The sequence below is a fragment of the Manis pentadactyla genome, chromosome 6, assembly GCF_030020395.1.
Source record: "Manis pentadactyla isolate mManPen7 chromosome 6, mManPen7.hap1, whole genome shotgun sequence".
In the NCBI taxonomy this organism is placed as follows: domain Eukaryota; kingdom Metazoa; phylum Chordata; class Mammalia; order Pholidota; family Manidae; genus Manis; species Manis pentadactyla.
The window spans coordinates 2,383,906-2,403,607 of NC_080024.1; the positions used below are offsets into that span (position 1 = coordinate 2,383,906).

A 19,702-nucleotide genomic window follows, 5' to 3' on the forward strand; every position below is an offset into this window, starting at 1 on the left:
ACAGAGGGGCAGGAGGCGCAGGCTGGGGGACTGCGGGCAGGTGCCGGGCTGAGGCCGCCCCACCTGGAACAGGGCACACGGCACCAAGAGGCAGCTCTGAGGACTGTGGGGGAGGGTAAGAAGGATCTGAGGTTGGCCAAGGACACACGACCGCCACGCCACCATCTCCCCCAGAGCAAGTTACAAGGCAGGGATGAGACGGGGCCCGGCTTGGCCACGTTCAAGGTGAAGTGACTGAGACAGGTGGCAAGATGCCAGGCAGGGGCCAGCAGCATCAGGAGACCAAGAGGGTGGTCCGGGCTGGAGGCACCGATGGGCCTGAAGCCACGCGGATGTGGGGAAGCAGAGGCTGGGCAGGGAGGGGGTTCACACAGGCTTCCCTATCCAAGGGCCGGCTAAGAAGTGGGAAGGCAGGTGAAGTACAAGGAGAGGGTCCCGAGGGTGGCTTGGCCCACCCTAGGGAGACAGCCACCTAGGCAGGCCCCCTGCCGCAGACGGAGGGAAAGGTCATCGTAGACTGGTCCCCGCCCAGAAACACTTCTCTCCCTTGGTCCCCATAAGTCTGCTCCTCACCCCACACTGTCCGGTCCTGGGACTCAGGCTGTGGCCACACTTCCTGAGCCTATGGAGATGTGGGCCTGAGCAGTGCACCAAAGATCCACAGAGGGTACCTTTCTTTCTAGATGCCTTTGATTTGCACAAGGCACCACCGATCGAACAGGAGCAGAGCACTGGGCTGGCGTCCCCTTCAGCCCCACCTCTGGGTCAGCAGTGACATCTCCTTTCAGCCTCATTCACGCTGCTGGGTGATTGACGTCACACCTGAGTGCCTCCCTGACGGTGGGGCACGTATCGGCCCGATATGAAAAGGAGTATTTTATGCTTGTCAACGTAACATAAGTGATTATACCGGCATCACCCTCAGCACCACCACCACCACCACGGCCACCGTCGCCATCGTGATCCTGCTCTGGAAGTCCTGCAGCCCCACCGTCCCACCAGGTGATCTTCCTGGGACAGAGAACACACTGGCCCCCGACACGGCCCACCCCAGTTATGGACAAGTTTGCTAATAGGAAGCTCTTTGCCTTCGTGTTTATAGTTTCCATTGTCATCAGCCTCCCCCAGCCGCGGCAGCAAAAATAAGTTGATTCCCTCTTCCTGTGACATTTCTTCAAAAATGTTAAGACAATCACTGTGCACCCCAAGTCCTTTTTATTCCAGACCAAATAGTCTCTTCGACCATTTTGCTTTACTTTTAAATAACATTTTAATCACGAAGTACATATTCATCATTAAAAAGTTTAGACAAAGAGCAAAGCCCCTAAAAGAAAAACAATTACTCCTAAATCCCACCACCTACTCAGTGTTTTTGCTCTTGCATTTCTTCTATTATTACATATAATAAATATATACATATTTACCAAACTGTATGATTCATCTCGGGACCTTTCTCATGTAATAGATCAATAACACACTCACCAAACACCCTTCTAAAATCACATCCTTCGCCTCTTCCTAGCACCTCTAACAGTCCTGCCTTCTCCTTACTAACTGCAGTTTCTGAGAAGTCACTGGAAGAGAATTCTGCAGCCTCCACACCACATACTCCCTTCACCTGCACTGTGTCTATGTCCCGGCCCCTCCCACCTGCCCCTGCTTCTCCCTATGGCCACCCCCACCGCCCAGAGGCCCCCAGCTCACATCTGCAGGGATGGTCTCCTGGCTTGCCCCTCTCTCTGGTATCTCCTGCTGTCATTCTCTGCAGCACGGAAACCTCTGCAATTCCTCCTCTCTGACCCCTTCCTCCTCCAGCACCCCAACCCCCTGCTGGCTCCCCCGGACAGCAGAGCCCCCACCTGGCTGCTGGGACTCAGCGCCTCCATTTCTCTCCATCATGGCCATCCGACTCATCCCCTCCAGAAGCGCACATGGCACTGGGAATCAAGGCCACCAGACTGTTAACAGAGCTTTGGGTTTGTGGATGACGCCTGCATTTCATCTTACCATCTCACTATAAAGATGAGAAGCGCGGCCCGGCACAGCCTGGGGTCTGGCTCACCCCTCTCATCTGGGAAGGGGTCAGGCCAAAGGCTCTGGCTGCCGGGCCACCCACTGCCTCCTGCCACCGCCACCTAACCTCCCTTTGTGATCCGCGGATGCAGGACAGCGTGTGTCCCTACACAGAGGAGTGGGGGGTGGGGGTCAAGTGCTGGAGCCCCGATCCCAGCTTTACCACCTGGATTTGCACCAACCTGGGCATACCAGTTGCTTCTCTGAGCCCGAGTTTCCCCAGATGGTTATCACGAGAATTAAGGAGGCATGAGGGCTGCCTGTGCAAAGCTTCGCCCCAGAAGGGCCTTACAGACACGCTACTGTGGGCTGTGCAGCAGGAGGGCAGGCCCCGACAAGGGGGCGGTGGGGACAGCAGTGCCTGCCACCCAGGTCACCTTGGGGGATGAGGGTGCTGTGACTGGGCCCTCAGGGGGTGGGGCCCCAAGTAAGTGGGAGCTCTTGAGGGTTCCAGAGACAAGTCGAACTTGACCTGGGCAGAGCCATCCCGTGACCAGGGGCCCAAGCAGCCTCCACTTCGTGCTAAGCCAGGCCTCTAGAAATGGGAGAAGAAAAGACCCATTCAGGATAAGAAGGAAAATGTGGGTAAGCAAGAGCAAGTGCAGCCCAGAGCTGGGAGGGGCACAGGGCTAAGAGCTGGCTTCCTGTCCCACCCTGTCACTGATCACCAGGGCTCACTGACACACCTGGGCCTTGCCATGAGGTTGGGCCAGGTACTGCCCCACAGACAAGACGGTGTGTGTGTGCGCGTGGTGGGGACTGGGGTGGGGGGGTATGTGCTCCCCTCCCCCAGGAAGGGGAGCCAAATTCCTCAGCAGATCCCCACAGCGCCCAGCACCAGAACCTGAACAATAACCTCCAGGTTCACAGCCCCAGACCCCGTGGCGGGTGCAGCTTCCCTGGGTGGGCTGGGCTCCTCCAAGAGCAGATGCAGCCCCAGAGCCAGCAGGGGCCCCTGCAGGATGGTGAGGACACCCCAGCTTCTCCTGTGCGCCCCCTGGAAAAGAAGGGCTGCAGGATCCTTGTCTAGATACCGTTGATTGGAGAATAGCTGAAGAGGCCCCGGGAGAGGTGAGCGCAGTGAGTTAGTGTTGCAGAAACCGTTCCTGATCGGCCAGACCTCAAAGTTGACAGTTAATTGATGAGTCGCTCTGTGTAAAAATAAACAGAGATATGACCCAGGTCGGCTTCACACCACAGAGGGCGGGGGAAGGAGCGAATCTGCCCCCCACATGGGGAGGCCAGGAATGCGTGTGGGTCTGCATGTGTGTGCAAGTGTGTGTCTGTGTAAGTAAATACATGGACGTGTGTGTGAATGTGTTCTGACATCAAGTGCTCGGGCCCTCTGCCTGGGGAGGCGGAAGCCCTCCGAGCGAGAATCAGATGCCGCTCTGTGCACGACAGAAAGTCCACGTCCGATGAGAGCTTCCGGCCCTCACTGCAGACTTCCGGTTTCGGCAGCTTCTGGGGTTCGCTGAGTTTTTAGAAGGCGCTGACCATTATCCCATCAAGTATGAACCATGAACTGTGCATGTTTCCATTTAAACCTCCCAAGTCTAAGAGGGCATGTAATTCCATGCGAACCATTGAAATCCTGCAGAATTCTGAGGAAACAGTCTATTGCTTTCATGTCACTCCTTCCTGAACCTCCGACAAGATGGGAATTCTTTCCCGATGAGTCTCCTGCTCCAAAGATGGATGGATATTTCAGCAAAGCAAGAGCTTTGATGTGAGAATTGCCGTCATTTGCGCTAACAGACGTGGCTGCCCCAGGAGTGGACTGAGGAGATTTTTCTGTTAATTAGCTTTGACAAATTCCAGGGCTAAGGCAGTTTTGCTCCATCTTGGATGGCAAAAGAAAGAAAAGTTGCAAAGTCACATTTATCAAAATACTGTATATTCTTACATAAGTCAAATCCCAAAACACTCTCCCTCTATCTGCTACCATAAAAAAAAAAAAAAAAAAAAAAGATCAAGTTCTCTGCAATCAGGAAGAACTGCAACCTCATGATGGGCTCTGGAGGAAACCAGCTAAGGACATGCAGAGAGGACTCCAGAGCCTGGGGCTGAGGGAGGCGTCACAGGGCCCGGACACATGAGACAAGGATTTTTGCTCTTGCTGATTTGGGGCAAATGGAAAACCCTTATGAAACTGTTGCCCTCCAAGATGAGTATACACAAGATATCTGGCACTTTAACTTATGAAAAAATTCAAAATCATTTTCCATAAGTTAAAATCACAATATAGCAAGTAAGAAAGATGAAAAGTACACTTCAACACACTTCCTTCAAGAAAAAAACTGCTTCATATAATCAAGAAAATTAAAGAAAAAAAAATGCAAAAACACATACCTCTAGCTACATTTTAAAGCGTTTCATATATAAGCCACTGTGCTAAGTAAGCACTGTACTTACATCATCTTACTTAACCCTTAAATTAAGAACTATTTCCATTTTACAGATAAGGAAACTGAGGCCCAAAGAAGTTAATTGATCATTATAATAACAATAAACATAAATGGGACAAATTCACTCTTCCCATTTATATTTGCTGTGTAACAAATCACACCAAAACGTAATGTTGTAAAAGCCATTTTACTATGTTCACAGTTCTGTAAGTCAGGAATCGGCACAGGCACCACGAGGAAAGCTCATCTTGCCCTTATGAGATGAGACACCAGAGAGCTTGCTCCCTCCGTCATGTGCAGACACAGTGAAAGGGCAGCTGCCTGCACGCAAGGGACAGAGCTCTCCCCAGAAACGGAGCTCGCTGACACCCTGGTCCTGGACTTCCAATCTCTAGAACTATGTAAGAAAATTAATTTCTATTGCTTAAGCCATCCACCCTGTAGTATTTTGTATGGCAACCCAGCACTTTTCTCTCTTCCAGAGGCTCCTCCACATAGGTAGCTGGGACTTCCTCCTAGCACAGTGGTCTTCTCACATGGTGGCCATACACCCTGACCCTCTCCCAGGCAAGCATTCCAAGACACCAAGACAAAAGTTCCTCCCAACCTGGCCTTGGGCACCATGCAGCACCAATTTCCCTGTTGGTCAAAACAGTTACAGAGCCTATCTAAATTCAGGAGAGGGGGAGCCATAGACCCCATCTTTTGATAGGAGGAATATCAAAGAATCTGTGACCATCTTTATCCACTACACTAACTTTTTAAAAGAAAAAGACACTCAGAAATCAGGAAAGGTTGCAACTTCATACTGCATGCTTTTCAGCTGAAGAAAATAATACATTCCTAAATAACCAATGGGCCAAAGAAAAAATGAGAGGGAAATTAGTAAGTACTTTGAGATAAATGAAAATGCAAGCATGGCATGCCAAAACTTACAAGATGCAGCTAAAGGAGTGGTCAGAGGGAAATATGTAGCTATAAATGCCTACATTAAGAAGAAGGACCTTGGGTGATAGCCAGAGCTGTGGGATGAGGGGTGAGTTAAATGGGTGAAGGTGGTCGAAAGGTACAGACTTCAGTTATAAGATAAATAATTTCTGAGGATGGAATGTATAGCATGGCAACTATAGTTAACATTACTGTACTGCATATTTGAAAGCTGCTAAGAGAGTAAAACTTAAAAGTTCTAATCACAAGAAAAAAATTTGTAAGTATGCATGGTGGTACAGGTAACTAACCTTATTCTAATCATTTCACAATATACACATAAATCAAATCACTATGTTGTACACCTGAGATTAATACAATGCTATATGTCAATTATATCTCAATTTTAAAAAAAAAGAACAATCTCAAACCAATAGCCTAACCTCCCACCTTAAGACACTAGAAAAAGAAGAGCAAACTAAACCTAAAGTAAGCAGGAGGAAGGAAATAATTAGATTAGAGCAGAAATTAGTGAAATTAGAAAACAATAGAGAAAATCAGTAAAAACAAAAGCTGGTTCTTGGAAAAAAAATCAACAAAACTGACAAACCTTTAGCTAGATTAACCAAAAAAGAAGACTCAAATGACTAGAATCAGAAATTAAAAAGGAGACATCATTACTGACCCTGCAGAAATAAAAAGGAGCTATTGTATACCAACAATATTAAAAAGGAACTATTGTATACCATAAACTATGCATACAATATACATATCGTATATTTTATATATATATATGTTATAATCATGACAATAAATTATATAACTTAGATGATATAGGCAAATTCCTAGAAAGACACAAACTACCAAAACTGACTTAAGAAGAAGTAGATAATCTGAATAGACCTATATCAGGTGAAGAGACTGAGTAGTAATCAAAGAACTAACCACAAGAAAAGTTCAGACCCCGATGGCTTCACCACTGAATTCTACCAAACATTTAAAAAAGAATGAACTCCAGTTCTTCACAAACTCAAGGAAAGAATACTTCCCAACTCATCCTATCAGACTATTACTATCCTGAAACTAAAACCAGAAAATATCACAAGAAAACTATAGACCAATATCTCATGTGAACATAGACACGAAAATCATCAATAGAAACAAAAATACTAGCAAACTGAATCTAATAACATAGAAAAAAATTATACACCATAATCAAGTGGGATTTGTCCCAAGAATTCATGGTTGGTTCAACATCTAAAAATTAGTACATCATATCAACACAGTAAAAAATATAAATCACAGGATTATCTCAATAGAGGTAGAGAAAGCATTTGACAAAATCTCCAACACCCGTTTGTAATTTAAAAATTCAACAAACTAGGAACAAAAGGGAACCGCCTCAATCTGATTCAGCTCAAAAGGCCCCCAGCTGGATTCATACGTGACGGTGAAAGGCTTCCTCCCTGAGACCAGGAACCAGACGAATATATTTGCTTCCACCATTTTTCAGCACAGCAGTAAAGGTTCCACCCAGGCCCAACCTGGCAGGTTAAACATGGCCACAAGAGTTTTGACATTCCTTCTATCACACCAGCTATAAATAGAGACAGTTTTACTTCTTCCTCTCCAATCTGGATGCCTTTTATTTATTTCCTGGCTGGCTGCTACCTGGGGGCCTGAATTCCTTGTCACACTTTCCATGTGGCTCTTGCAGCAATGGAGGGACCAGTCCTTAGAGTTCTCTGACTTTTCCTTGGAAAAGTGCCTCACCTTCCAGGAAGCAGAGACCTCAGGCCTGCAACCCCAGGCCTGAATTAGGACAAAAACCTGGATAATAAGCTTGGAAGAGGATTCTTCCCAGGAAAGTTTGGCAGGCTGACACCTAATTTCAGACCCTGAGCGGAGTTGGATTTCCGACCTATAGACCTGTGAGCTCACAGTCATGTGCCATTAGGCTGAGGTCCCGATGATCCTTCACAGCAACATCAGAAAACTAACACACACTCTCCCCCTGCAGCTATGATAGTGCCCTGCACCGCTCTGCTGGTGCGCTGGTGTGGAGGAGAAGGGCGAGTCCTGCCGGCCTCAGGCAGTGCATCCCTGCTCCCTTAGAAAACTCCTCGCCTGGGCCTGTTTGGCCCCAGGACAGGGCGTGGGAGGGAAGGGTGCAGACAGAGAAGCAAGAGGTGACTCTGCATGATACCGTAAGAGCAGGCTCCTAAGACAGGGGCTGTGCCCCCATCACTCACTGTGTGGCTGCTCCTCCCTGTGCCTCTGTTGCTCTGTTACCCCCACACCTGCAGCTTTGGGGGCACAAGACTGCCCGGTGTTAAGTCTCTCTTTGAGGAGAGAAAGAATGGCGTCCACATGAACCGCTGCTTTAAAGGCACAGCAGTGGAGATAAACCGGTGAGCAAGCGATGCGAAGTCACTGGGGCAGGTGAGGAGCCCCCGGCAGTACGGGGCTCAGCAGCGCAGGCTGGTTTATTTGGGTTTCGAAGGAAAGAGTGACCCCAGAGGCTGGAAGGCTCCGGACATCCAGGAAGCAGATATTTGGGTCATTTTCTCAGCTTGTTTTGCCTTAAAACTATTCTTTTCAAAATAACATCCTAGTTTGTAGTGTAGTGTCTTTTTCATTCTCTATGAGTACACTAACATGATTCTTCTATTCTAATTTTAATTTTTAAATTTAACTTAATTTAAATTCTAGTTGTAATACCTAATTATAATTTTATTTAACATTTGTTAACATTCTCTGAGCCGTTTCTACTGACTTGGGAGCCCACTGTTGTGCGTCATCTTCGTCCTGATCTGCTTGGGGCCCACTGCCCTGGCTTTAGGCCAACATACGTGAACAGAGGGCTCTGCAGGAAAGACAGGTGCCCAGTATGGCCAGCAGCCGGGTGGTCAGGGAGTGGCCACGGCTTCACGGTCAGGGGGGCACCACAGTCCTCTCCGCAGGTTCCAGGGCCTGGGGTGGGGCCCTGGCTGGCCAGAGAGGCCGCCCCTTGTTTCTCTGGTGTCCGGTCGGTGACCTGAGCTGCTTCAAGCTGTGCTATTTCTCCGATGGTCCCAGCAGCCCTATGAGGTTCCACTCCTCAAAGACTAAATATGGGATCCCCAGATCAGGCACTAGGCAAAGGGAACATGTCACCTCCAGATTCACCCACGATTGAGGTCCCCCCATCCTCAACCCCAGCCTAACCTCACCCCTGACCCGCACCCAAATCACACGGGATGGAGGAGTCCTAAGCCACTCTGCCCGGCCTCAGATGGCACAAGGCTGATCGGGGTCCTGTGTGACCTCTTCTGGTATCCCATGGCCGGCGTCGTGGCTGGGGATCCCAAGGTTCAAGGAACCGCGGAGGAGAAAGCCTCCTGGCTCAAGGGCCACGGCTGTAGGAAGCCCAGGTGGGTGGAGAGCTGTGGCCCGTCGCCGGCCCCTGCACGTCCCAGCTGCAGCCGAGGCTTCCGAACCGGGACAGCCACAGGGACGCCAGCAAGTCACCGGAGACCTGGGACCTGAGTCCCCACTCCCTGCACACATACACATACATGCACAAGCACACACCCCACCACCACAGCCACATGTGGCCTCAGCATGACCACACCCTGGACCCCTCTTCTGCCCGTGGGGTTGGTGTCCGGGGGCTGCCATCATAACCAGTGGCTAAGCCAACAGAAATCCATTCTCTCAGAGTCCTGGAGGCAGGGAGGCAGAAATCAAGAGGTCGGCAGGGCCGCGCCCCTCCAGAGGCCCTAGGAGGGCCCGCCTTGTCTCTCCCAGCTTCTGCTGCTGCGCGAGTTCCCGGGTCACGGCTGCAGCTCTCAGTCTCTGGCACTGTCTTCATGTCACCGTCTCCTCTGTGTGTCTGTGTCTCTCCTCTCCTGTCTCTTATAAGGACACTTGCCATTGAATTTAGGGCCACCCAGATAGTCCAAGAATATCTCATCTGAAGATCCTTAGCCTAGCAGAGACCCTTTTTCCAAACTGAGTCAAGTTCTCATGTTCTGGGTATTAGGATGACACATGCGTTCCAGGAGTGAGGACAGCAGTCAGAGCTGGAGCAGAGAATGGGCTGCAGCCCACCACCCACCACTCACTCACAGCTACCCAAAGCAGCTGCCACCCACTGCCCAGAGAAGGTGGGCACCTGGGCCCGACACCCAGATAGGACAGCATCGACCTGGACCCTGTGCATGATGGTCATTAGGTCATCCTGGCAGCCCCTTGAGCCCAGCCGGCCCCTCCTTTGCTTCCCTGCACTGGTGGTGCCAGAGCAGCAGCTCCAACCAACCCCAGAGACAGCGGAGGCATCCCCAAGCCCAGAAGCACTCGGGGATTGGGGCCCATGTAGCCATGGCGGGGCATTGCCCACGCTTTGCCCAGCCAAGGTCTCCCAGTCCCAGATAGAGAGTGCATGCTCAGCACCCACAGCATCTGTGCCGCCACCTGGGGGCCCCCACGACCTCCGTGCCTGGAGTCTCCTACTCTCAGAACAGCAGCCTCACTGGGTCCACCCTCACCACTGCCCTGGACCCTGGGCCTGGGGGTCTGGCCACTTCAGGAGGGCTGCCTGACGTAGTAGTCCCTGACTGTCCCCTCCCTGCCAGAGCCCCTCGGAGGGCCTGGCTTGCGTCAGAGGGAAGCTGTGCCTTGTGATGAGGGTGGGGCTGACCCCTTACAGGTTCCCCCACCCGGGGCCCAGCCCTCTGTCTTTGCTGCCACTTCTGCACAGAGCCGGTGGGCTTCCCACAGCCTGGGCTTGGGCTCAGCCTGCAAGCTGCCTGGGACAGTCACCCAGACACTTCCCTCAGGCCAAGGCCAGAAAGGAAACAGCTTTGAGTCCCCGCCTCATTCTTCACACAGGGAAAGTGAAATTGGTAGTCTTAGGGTCCAGACTTAGGGAAGGCGAGACCTCTGGAGGGAAACCACGGGGCTGGGGGGTCAACGAGTCCCCCGGAATTCAGGGGCCATTTTTAGCTCCCCGCTGCTCATTGTTAGACCTTAATATGACCTCCTTCCACGCACCACGGCATCCTTTCCCAGCCTCTCAGGTGAACAAGCCCTGGAGAAAATTCCTTAATAAACTGAGAGTGTTAATACCTCGTGCAATAAATAAGACGGGATTAAATTGTCCCCAGGGGAAAAGAAGTAGGCACTTCAGAATCGTAAAAACATAGCTTTTCCACAAACCATCAGCACCAGACATAAATAGAGAACAAAGGGCACTTGGGTTTGCCCTGGTCACTGAATGTGTTTATACCAAGTGGACACATGGAAATCACCTACTCAGTTGTTGAAATCGGTCTTCACTGTGAACAGGACAGCTATCATTTAGACAGGCTTTAGTGACTCCAACCCATTCTGTGGTATACAAACAGTGAGAAGATACAAAACTCACTTTTTTAAATGTAACTAGACTTCCCCCAAAAACAATTAAGAGAAAACACACAGGAAGGCAGCCAAGTGTGGGCAGATTCTGGGGTCCTGGTTGCTGATCCCCGGGAGGTGGCTGGAGGGGACGGAACACGGGCCCCGCTCAGCCCCGGCCCTGTGCAGGCTGGTCGAGTGGGTGCGCACCTTCCAGCAGCCTCCCCCTCCCCGGGGGTCCTTGGGAGGCACTGGGCACCCAGCCGAGGCCGTCAGCAGGAACCACTAAGAGCAAGGATTCCCAGCTCTGTCCACAGGGGCTGAGCAGAGACCCTCGCAGAGGCGCTGTGGCCAGGGCTCTGCCCACTCGCTCGCTGTGGGACTGGGGTGGGACTGAAGCCACTTCTCTTAGCTAAACCCTGGGGACCCGGCCCCACCTCCCAGGGTGGCTGAGTGAGGTGAGCGTGTGCCCAGGGCCCAGAACAGAGCCCAGCACCCAAAGACAGGCATGATGAACGACCGCTCTGTGTTGTTGGTGGCTTGGCAGGGGCCCTTCCCCGCATCAGTGAGCTGGGATGAGCTCTGCCCGCAACATGACAGAAGCATTTAACCCGCCTCCCGACGCCCAGCACAGTGGCAATAAGAGGCCTTTGGTGGGCATAACGCCACAAAGACACCGAGGAAAGAACGGCGAGGTGGACAAGTGGCCCTGACAGCAGACCCAGGAAGCTAGGCTCAGGCCGGAGCCAGGGCAGGGGGGCTGTGCTGTGTCCTGGGGTGAGGAAGAGGCTGCACCCCTGCAGGAGCACTGTGCTCCCCAGCACACCCCACGTTCAATTCCCTGGAGGGGCAAAGCCAAGGGTCTGGGGTGAGGGACAGAGCAGAGGCAGAGGGGACCCCACTGAACACAGGGAGGATGTGGCTTTTAGAGGCTCTGGCTGCCGCCAGGCTCACCCCAACTCTGAGCCTGGAAGGGGCGCCCGACAGGAGAGACCCGAACTGCCCGGCACAGGGCCACCGCCGCCTGCCCTGGGGGGAGAGCCCCCCGCCGGGCTTCCAGTACGTGCGGGGGCCCAGGGAAATCTGGATTTCAGGTCAACAAGCAGTATTTAGTGTAGGTATGTCCAATGCTTTATCTGTGGCACTAGAAAATTAGCCTAATAAAAAGTATTCATTGCTTATCTGAAATCCACATTTAATTGGGCTCCCTGTATTTTTATTTGTTAAATCTGGCACCTTTATCCACCCTCTGACACACACACAACACACATACACATAGAAACACATCATACACTCACACACGCCCCACACACACACGCCTCACACAGACACACCACAGAGCTTATAAACAGTTTTTTCCTCCATCTGAGCTATGAGCAAAAACCGTTACATTTTTGAGGAAGGCCTCTAACAGGGAAAGGAGGTGTGAAACAACTTAGAAGAAAGAAAAATCTGGAAGATCAAGTGGAGGAAGTTGAGATTTTAGCATAAATGCTCAACAAATACTCAGCTTGACGTGAAAAGAACCTCCAGAGACACACTGTGTGACAACTCAGAATGTGGGGGACAGAGAGAAGGTCCGGTGGTCTCCAGACAGAACACCAGAGTGTCCTCCACTCGGGAGCAGCAGTGGGATGGCGCTTCTCAGCCACAGCCTCAGAAGCCGAAGGAAAGGGGCAGTGCCACCAGAATTCTCAGGAAAATGATTCCCGGCCCGTTATTTCCAAACTATCAAACTATGTAAACTAAAGGCATTTTCCAAATTGCACGACCCCCACTCTCACTGCCTCGGCGCCCTTTCTCAAGAACTCCTGGAGCACGTGCTCCGCCAAAGGCCCAGGAGTGAGCTGGTCGAGAGCAGCCTGGGGAAGCAGGACAGAAGCACAGAGGCGGGGCGGGAGTGACCGGAGACCCCGAGCCCCCTGCCCGGCCAGCTGGCCGCAGGAGCAGGGCCCACGGCCCCAGGAGAGCCTTGTCCCAGAAGATGGAGCTGAGGGACAGTGTTTGTTTGCCCGGCATAGCTCGGGACTGCAGCAGCAGTAAACACACAGAAAACAAAACAGATGAGCAAACACAGGAATTGTCAACCCCAGAGAAAACGAGAAGTTGTTCAGGCTGTTGTGTACAGTGGAGCCAGAGCCCTACATGAAGGAAAGGCATCAATTGGAAGTTTGGGGTGCAGCCGTATAGAAGCATCAAGTCCCACGTCAATACCAAGGCGTCGTCTTGGAGAGAGACAGCGTTTGCCCCAGAGACGGGCCCTGGACAAAGGTGCTGCTCTATTTGACTCTAAATTCTCTGCCTGTATAGTTGACAGAAAGAACAACAGAATTTTTTTAGGAAACAACGTTGTTTTTTTTTAATCTCAGAAAGTATCAAGCTAAAGCCAGAATAAAGATTGCGAATCATTAGCAGTTGCTATTCTGCACTTGGGTCCTGGAGGCAGGGGTCAGATGTGTTGGGAGGGTGTAGGCCTGGATCTGCATGGGACACGCACATGGCTGGTCGCCGAATTAACATCAATTCCAAGAATTGGAAGCTTCAGCGCTGCTTCAAGCCAGGTCCCCTCACCCCTCACCCCTCAGAGCCAAGCTGCCTCCCTAAATTCTGGGGCCACAGAAGGTGACATTCAAAGGGCCTGGGGGTTGGGGCGTGAATGTATTTGGTGGCCATGATTCAGCCACCATGAACTGGTAGCAGGAGGTGTGACAGAGAGGTGGGAGCTCAGAGGGACACGAGGAAGGGGCCACGAGCCAAGGAGAACAGGCTCCCTAGGAGCTGGGAAAGGCCAGGAAATGCGACTTCTCCGCAGAGGCCCGAGGAGGGTCCGTGTTGGACTTCTGGTCTCCAGAGCTGCTGGAGAATAAACTATGTTGATGTGAGTCACCAGGTTGGCAGCAGGCTGCACATCCTCCCCGGGTCTTAGTTGATAACGGAGACAGAGTGACGGCACAGAGAGGCTGACACCACTGTGAGAAGGCTGCAACCCTCCCAGGGCCCGGGGACGGAGCCTGCCGCATGCGGGTGGGCAAGCTGGCAGCCGATCTGGACCGCGCCTTTGTGCCTGTGGTGGCTGGAAGGAGCCAGAGACGCCCCTCGGGTCAGCGGCCGGGGCCTCCCGGGCCCACGACAGCTCGTTTGCAATGAAGATGTGAAGTGTTCAGATCATGACCCTGAGGCCCAGCAGATACCTGGAGAGGCAGGAACAGCAGCTGTCAAAGAGGCCACCACGGACTGGGCCATGACAGCTCCATGATGACACCCTTTGTTCCAGAGCCACTCCTGGAAGCAACCCCCTCATCAACATGGACGTTGAGCAGAGGGCTGAGAACAGGGAAACCAGGCAGGGGCTGGAAGGGACCCGGGCCCCAGGGGGGCTCCCTCCCCAGAGTCCTGGGGGACTGGGAATCACCCAGTGGGCCCTGCAGCACAGGGTCACGAGTCCCAGGGCTGCCCAGGCATCTCAGCCATCTGACCACATGCTGGAGGCCGGCTCCTCGGAGGCCACAGTCTCCACAGCTCAACATAGGCACGGCTCTGCGCAGGAGGGCAGAGGTGAGGCCATTCTGCTGGGTGGAAGGCAGTCTGTGAACCTCACTGAAAGTGGCATAAGCCTCAGGCTTTCTGGCTGGAAGAGAACCCTAGAAAAGAAAACCCCCAAACAGAACTGCCTTGGAAATGCCCCTGAGGCTCGGCCCTTCTCTGCGGATTGTGGGTGGATGGAGGGTCCCGGGACACACACACATTTCCACGCCATCTCGCAGTGCGTCCAGAACCCAGCGTGTGATCGGCTGCAGCAGGAAGAATGAATTATGACTTGTGAGCCTGGAAAGGGAGAAGCAGCCAGTCTCCCCCGACCAAGGACGTGTGGGGTGAGGGGTTCAGAACGAATTTCAACTGCGAAGGCCAAGGTGATTTAGAAGGTAAAACATTTGTGTTTGTGTCAGGTTTCCACACCTTCCCACCGCCCCTGCTCCGCACACCGCATTGCTCACCCCGCGCCCCCCTGATGACAGCAGGCTTCGGGGGCTCACGTCTGCAGGTTAGAGCCCTCCTAGACCCTCATGCTCCCTGGGGCCCTCCCAGAGCCTTCCTCGGACTTGATCCACAGCCGGGCCACCAGGGCTGGAAACTCGCCCCCCACCCCCGGCTGTGGTCTTGCCAGCACTCACAGGGCCCAGAGCATACACTGCCTGCATTGTCCACGAGCCTGGGTTGGCCAGAGGCCAGACTCACACCCCTAGTACATATTTTTTAAATCCTACCATTTATGTATCTGGTTTGGTAATGTTAGGTTGATGATGTACTTAATTTTGCCACTATATTGCGTTTGAATGAATGGAAAGGAAGACACACCAGCATAAAACAATGCCTGGCCAGTCTCCGTGCCGTGAGAACAGGTGTTTCCCATCTATATCTCCCTCTCTGCGTTTGCTCATTGGCCACTCTCCTCCTAGGAGCTAGGTGTGCTCCGAGGCATTCATTTTTAAACAGTTTTGTGACAAATGCGCAGGTCCCAGAAGCCAGCTGGACTCCTCCGTGGGACAGCTCTCTCTCTCTCATTGGGTCTTTTAAACACAGCAGACTGAGCAGGAGCGCTCACCTGTCACAACAGTCATCTGGACCCTGGGGTTAACTATTTACAACCTTCAAGTATTCCCAGCTCCCACTACATATGACAAGCGAGAATAACCTGACGAGCTGCAGACGTGAGGGATTTATACCAAACTTCACCCCTCCTTCATTCCAGAATTGCACGCCACAGTTTTGCAAAAGTGATTTTTGTAGAAAAGGTAATAAGAGGACAGAGTAGCAGAACAAATGATCAGCAGGTGGCCCATGTGTTTCACAGAAATCACTCTTTGGCTGGTGCCGAGTCAGAGCGGGGCCTTGCTCAGACCGGTGATGGAAGCCCGCCTCCGAGGGCCCTTGGGGGTCCTCACTCCAGTCTGAGACCTGAGCCCGCACCACCATCTGCCCGCACAGGGTGTCACCCTGACAGCCTGTGCTCCCCGGGACAGTGTCCCTCCTCGGCCTGGGCAGCGACCGGCCAAGGCACCCAGGACCCCACACCCAAAGGGGCCCTGCGCTTGGCACCTATGCTCTGCCTTACGATGCTTCCGAGTGTCCTTGGCATTTGTCTCACAGATGAATTCCAGTGGGACAGTGGAACACACCACCTCCCCGGCCCAGCGACCCATGTGGGAGGGCTGGAGCGGGAGGGGGCAGGGGCAGGGGCAGATGCCAAGTCACATGGTGGGCCTGGGTTCCCGTGAGGGTCTTTACTTGTGCAACTTTAAAGAGCAAATAAAAAACACCATGGCAGGCCAGGAGAGAAACCACAGGAGCAGCTTTTTCCTGCTTTCTGAACAAGGGGCCCTGTGTTTTCATTTGGCACCGAGGCCCACAAATCATACAGCCGTCCAAGCTCAGCAACCCAGGGTCCACCGCAGACGTGAAGGAAACACACCTCTGTTGAGGGTAGGTCACCGGGCACCAGGGAGTCCCAGATCTAGTATGGAGGGAAAGCAGGCCATCTGGGCCCTGTTGGCCACTTACTGTGTGACCCCAGGTGACTCCCTCACCTCTCTGTGCCTCAGTCTTCTCACCTAGAAAACAAGAGTGAGAGGCTACCAGCTTCCCATGATATAATGTCCGAGAAGAGCCAGGCCAGCTAACATCTGGTGGGGCTCCACACACAATCCGCTCCTCTATCGGTGCCCCAGTCACAGGTGCACACACGACAGACATGCACACACACCCTCGGGATGAGCACGATCCACGCCCAAATACACACTCGTGTTTCTCACAAAGCCCGGACTAGGGCCTTGCGCAGCGCTAGCTTGCAGCAGATACGTGTTCTATAAATGCGTAACACACTGAATGTCTTGCTATTATTCCTCTGACAAGTGCCCAGGAGGTTCCTCTTGCCCTGCTCTTCCTAGACTTCTGCACACATCTCTGTCCTACTTCTAAACCCTCCCGACCTTCTACGCCTGACGGACAGCACTGAGCACACAGCGCAGAGTCACAGAGATGACTGCAGGCGTGAGCGGGCGACCCGGTGTCCTGAGGGCCAACAGGACCCATCTCCCAGCCAGCTGAGTGTCTGTCCCCCACAAAGGCAGTGTCGCTGATGGACTGGCAGTGCCTGTCCTGGGTGTGGGAGGCGAACAATGGCAGTAGGGGGTTTCAGAGTTGCTGGCTTACACAGCCCTTCCCTAAGGAACTTCAATGAAGGAAGTGAGGCCAGAGCAGGGTTTCAGATCCTCAAGGTGACCCAGGCTGGTTTGAGTCAGGGAAGAGGGGAAAGGCCGCGGCTTCTCACGGCCTGAGGTGGCATCTGCAGGTGGGCACCCCCTCCTCCCTCCAGGCTGCTACATGCACCTCGAATCTGGGCTCAGACCGTCCAAAAGAGGTGACACGGTCCTGTTAGCCTGGGCTTTCCAGCAGCCGGTTGTTACCAATTTGCATGGGGTTGAGTTAAACAGGGAGAAAGTGGTGTAACTCTCCGTGTCCACAAGCTACTCAGGCTGCCAGCATGGCATTCTTTGGGTTTTCAATTCTCTTGGCCCAAAAAAATATTGCAACATATAAAACTATAAATGAGATTGATAGAAAGATAATTTCAAAGCTTATTTTGCTCTGACTGGAACCCCAATAAATACATGTACCTGTTAAATAAATACAGCCCCAGAATGTTTCATTAAGCATCAGTCCTGTAAATTCCCTGTCGGGCCCCGCCCTGTGAAAAGAGCAGAATTTAAGGGCCACCAGAAGGTCCACTTGGCGGGGCCTGCCCCGTCGCCTGTCACAGGGCTCTTTGTAGGACTGATTACACTTTAGCTTAGGACAGAGCAAAATGCATTTGCCAAAAGAGTCCTTATTACCTTGGCAGTGACCCAGCTAAGGGCTTCCCGGGCGTGGTGTTTATCATTTCTTAGCTCTCAGCTTGGGGCCTTCCCCTGCTGCTGCGGGGCTGGCCGCACTCCTGTGATCCTGGGCCGCTCATAGCACACAGGCAGCTCGCTCTCCATGCCCCGGGGCCCCCTGCGGGAGATGGCCCCCACCCCCAGCCCCTGAAGGCAGCCTGCCCCAAATAAGCTGACCCCTGAGCTGGGCCTGGGCTTGGGAGCCATCCGCATCCAGAGAAGGAACGCAAGGCCGCCTGCATTCCTGGTTCCCAGGACTTGCCAAGACCCACAGGGGCCGGGCACACTCATGTGGTCAGGCCTCCCCCTGCATGTCCCAGCTCTGAGGGGCACCCCATCAGGCTGTGACATTCTGTCCTTGCTCCAGCACTGATGATGCCAAAGGAAGGTAGAGACAAAGCTCTGAGAAAAAACACTTGACTTGCAAGTAAGGTGAGCGAGGGAGCCAGGCTCCGGAGGGATGGTTCGTCAGTGAAAATACTACGATATTAAAGACAGACCATGAGATGACCACAGCCACCAAGTTTACAGTGGGCCTGCCCCTGGGTCAGTAGAGAAACAGCCATTTAATATGATTATCATATACGAACAGTCAAAAGAGACGCAGACATCCGCCTGCAGGGCAGCAGCGGGCAGGGTGGGGACTCACTGACACAGAAAGAGTCCAGGTGTCTTTATCTGGGCCAGTGAACTTCGTGCCTGAAACCGGGCCCCGACTCCACCTTCATGTCTAATGTCTACATGGCCTTTCTCTGCTTCCTGCAGGAGTGAAGGGAGATCCATTTTCTTCCCCGGGCCCTGACTAGAGCCACAAAGGGTGCGCAGGGTCCTCCTGCAGCAGCCCGGGCCTGCCAGTGTTGCCAAGGCTCCCTCATGCTCGGCCAACATCCCCAGTCAATGAAGCATCTTTTAAGAAATGTGACCCTGTCACTACCCAGCCCAGACAAAGGCTCCCCCCCAGCTAGAAGCAGCACCTGCCACCCATCTTCCTGCCATCAGCTCCTCTTTGAGAAACAGAACCCACCCAAGGGAGACCTTCCCTTGCTTCCTGGGGAACAGAACCTCCTGTGGAACCGCCAAGCACTGAGCTCCCTGCCCAGCAAGCCGCCACCCCGAAGACCTGCCCTGTCCAGTACAGTGGCCCCTGGTCTCATAAGGCCATGGAGATGTGCAGTAGGTGGTGTGGAAGACTCGGTACAAAGGAAAGATGTGCAATTGTTGGGTGGGCCTGGCACGGAGGCCCCTTATCCAGCACGGCTAGAGCAGGCATCCCCCAGAGCAGCCCTGGCGCTCACCTTGGCCCATCCCGCGGCTGATGCCCAGGACCAGAATCCCCCCTCCCTCCAGCCCAGCAGCCTCCACTGCATCTTCTCTCCCATCTCTTCTCCGCAGCTCAGTCATCCAGACTGGGAGCTCCTCGTCCTCACGCCCTCTCAGGCCCTCACCCAGCCGGGCTGCAAGTCCTGGGGCTTAGCTTCTAAATACTCTTGGCCCTCCTGTGCTGCTTCGGCCTGCCCTGGCCGGCTCTCGCCCAGACCACGCAGTCTCTGCCCATCTCCTGTCTCCCTCCCAGACGGTCACCAGGGAGCCTCACATACACAGTAAAGGACCTGGCACCCTTGGGGTCAGCCCATCCTGTGCGTCCCCCAGGCACCTTAAAGTACAAATGTTTAGTTTGTTTTGAATAAGAAACAAGTCTCTCGCTGTCTCAAGGTCAGGGGTTGACCATATCCATGAGCCTTGTGTGAGGGTCCTCACTAAGGGCAGACTGGGAATGAGATAGAAACGGGGATGAGGAACAGCTCCCCGCCAGCAACTGGCCAGCAGCAACTGGCTGAGGCGCCCGGTCTGGCCGGTCCACCCAGACCACCACCCCCAGCTCCCAGAAGGAGCAGAGGGTCCTGGCCTTGCTAATCCGCACTCCCTCCCTTGGGAGCAGCAGCAGGCAGTGGTCTCACAGCTGTCTGAAGGGAATCGGAGCGCACC

General features: G+C 53.2%; 1 long non-coding RNA gene across 1 annotated transcript in view; it reads right to left on the bottom strand.

The window, feature by feature from the left end:
- Nucleotides 1-316: 316 nt before the first annotated feature.
- LOC130684019 (uncharacterized) overlaps nucleotides 317-19,702 on the bottom strand; it is a 44,020-nt gene continuing 24,634 nt past the window's right edge. Inside the window, exon 3 of the long non-coding RNA XR_008998111.1 lies at nucleotides 317-3,916. This is a non-coding gene — a long non-coding RNA (uncharacterized LOC130684019). The remainder of the gene's footprint in view (nucleotides 3,917-19,702) is intronic.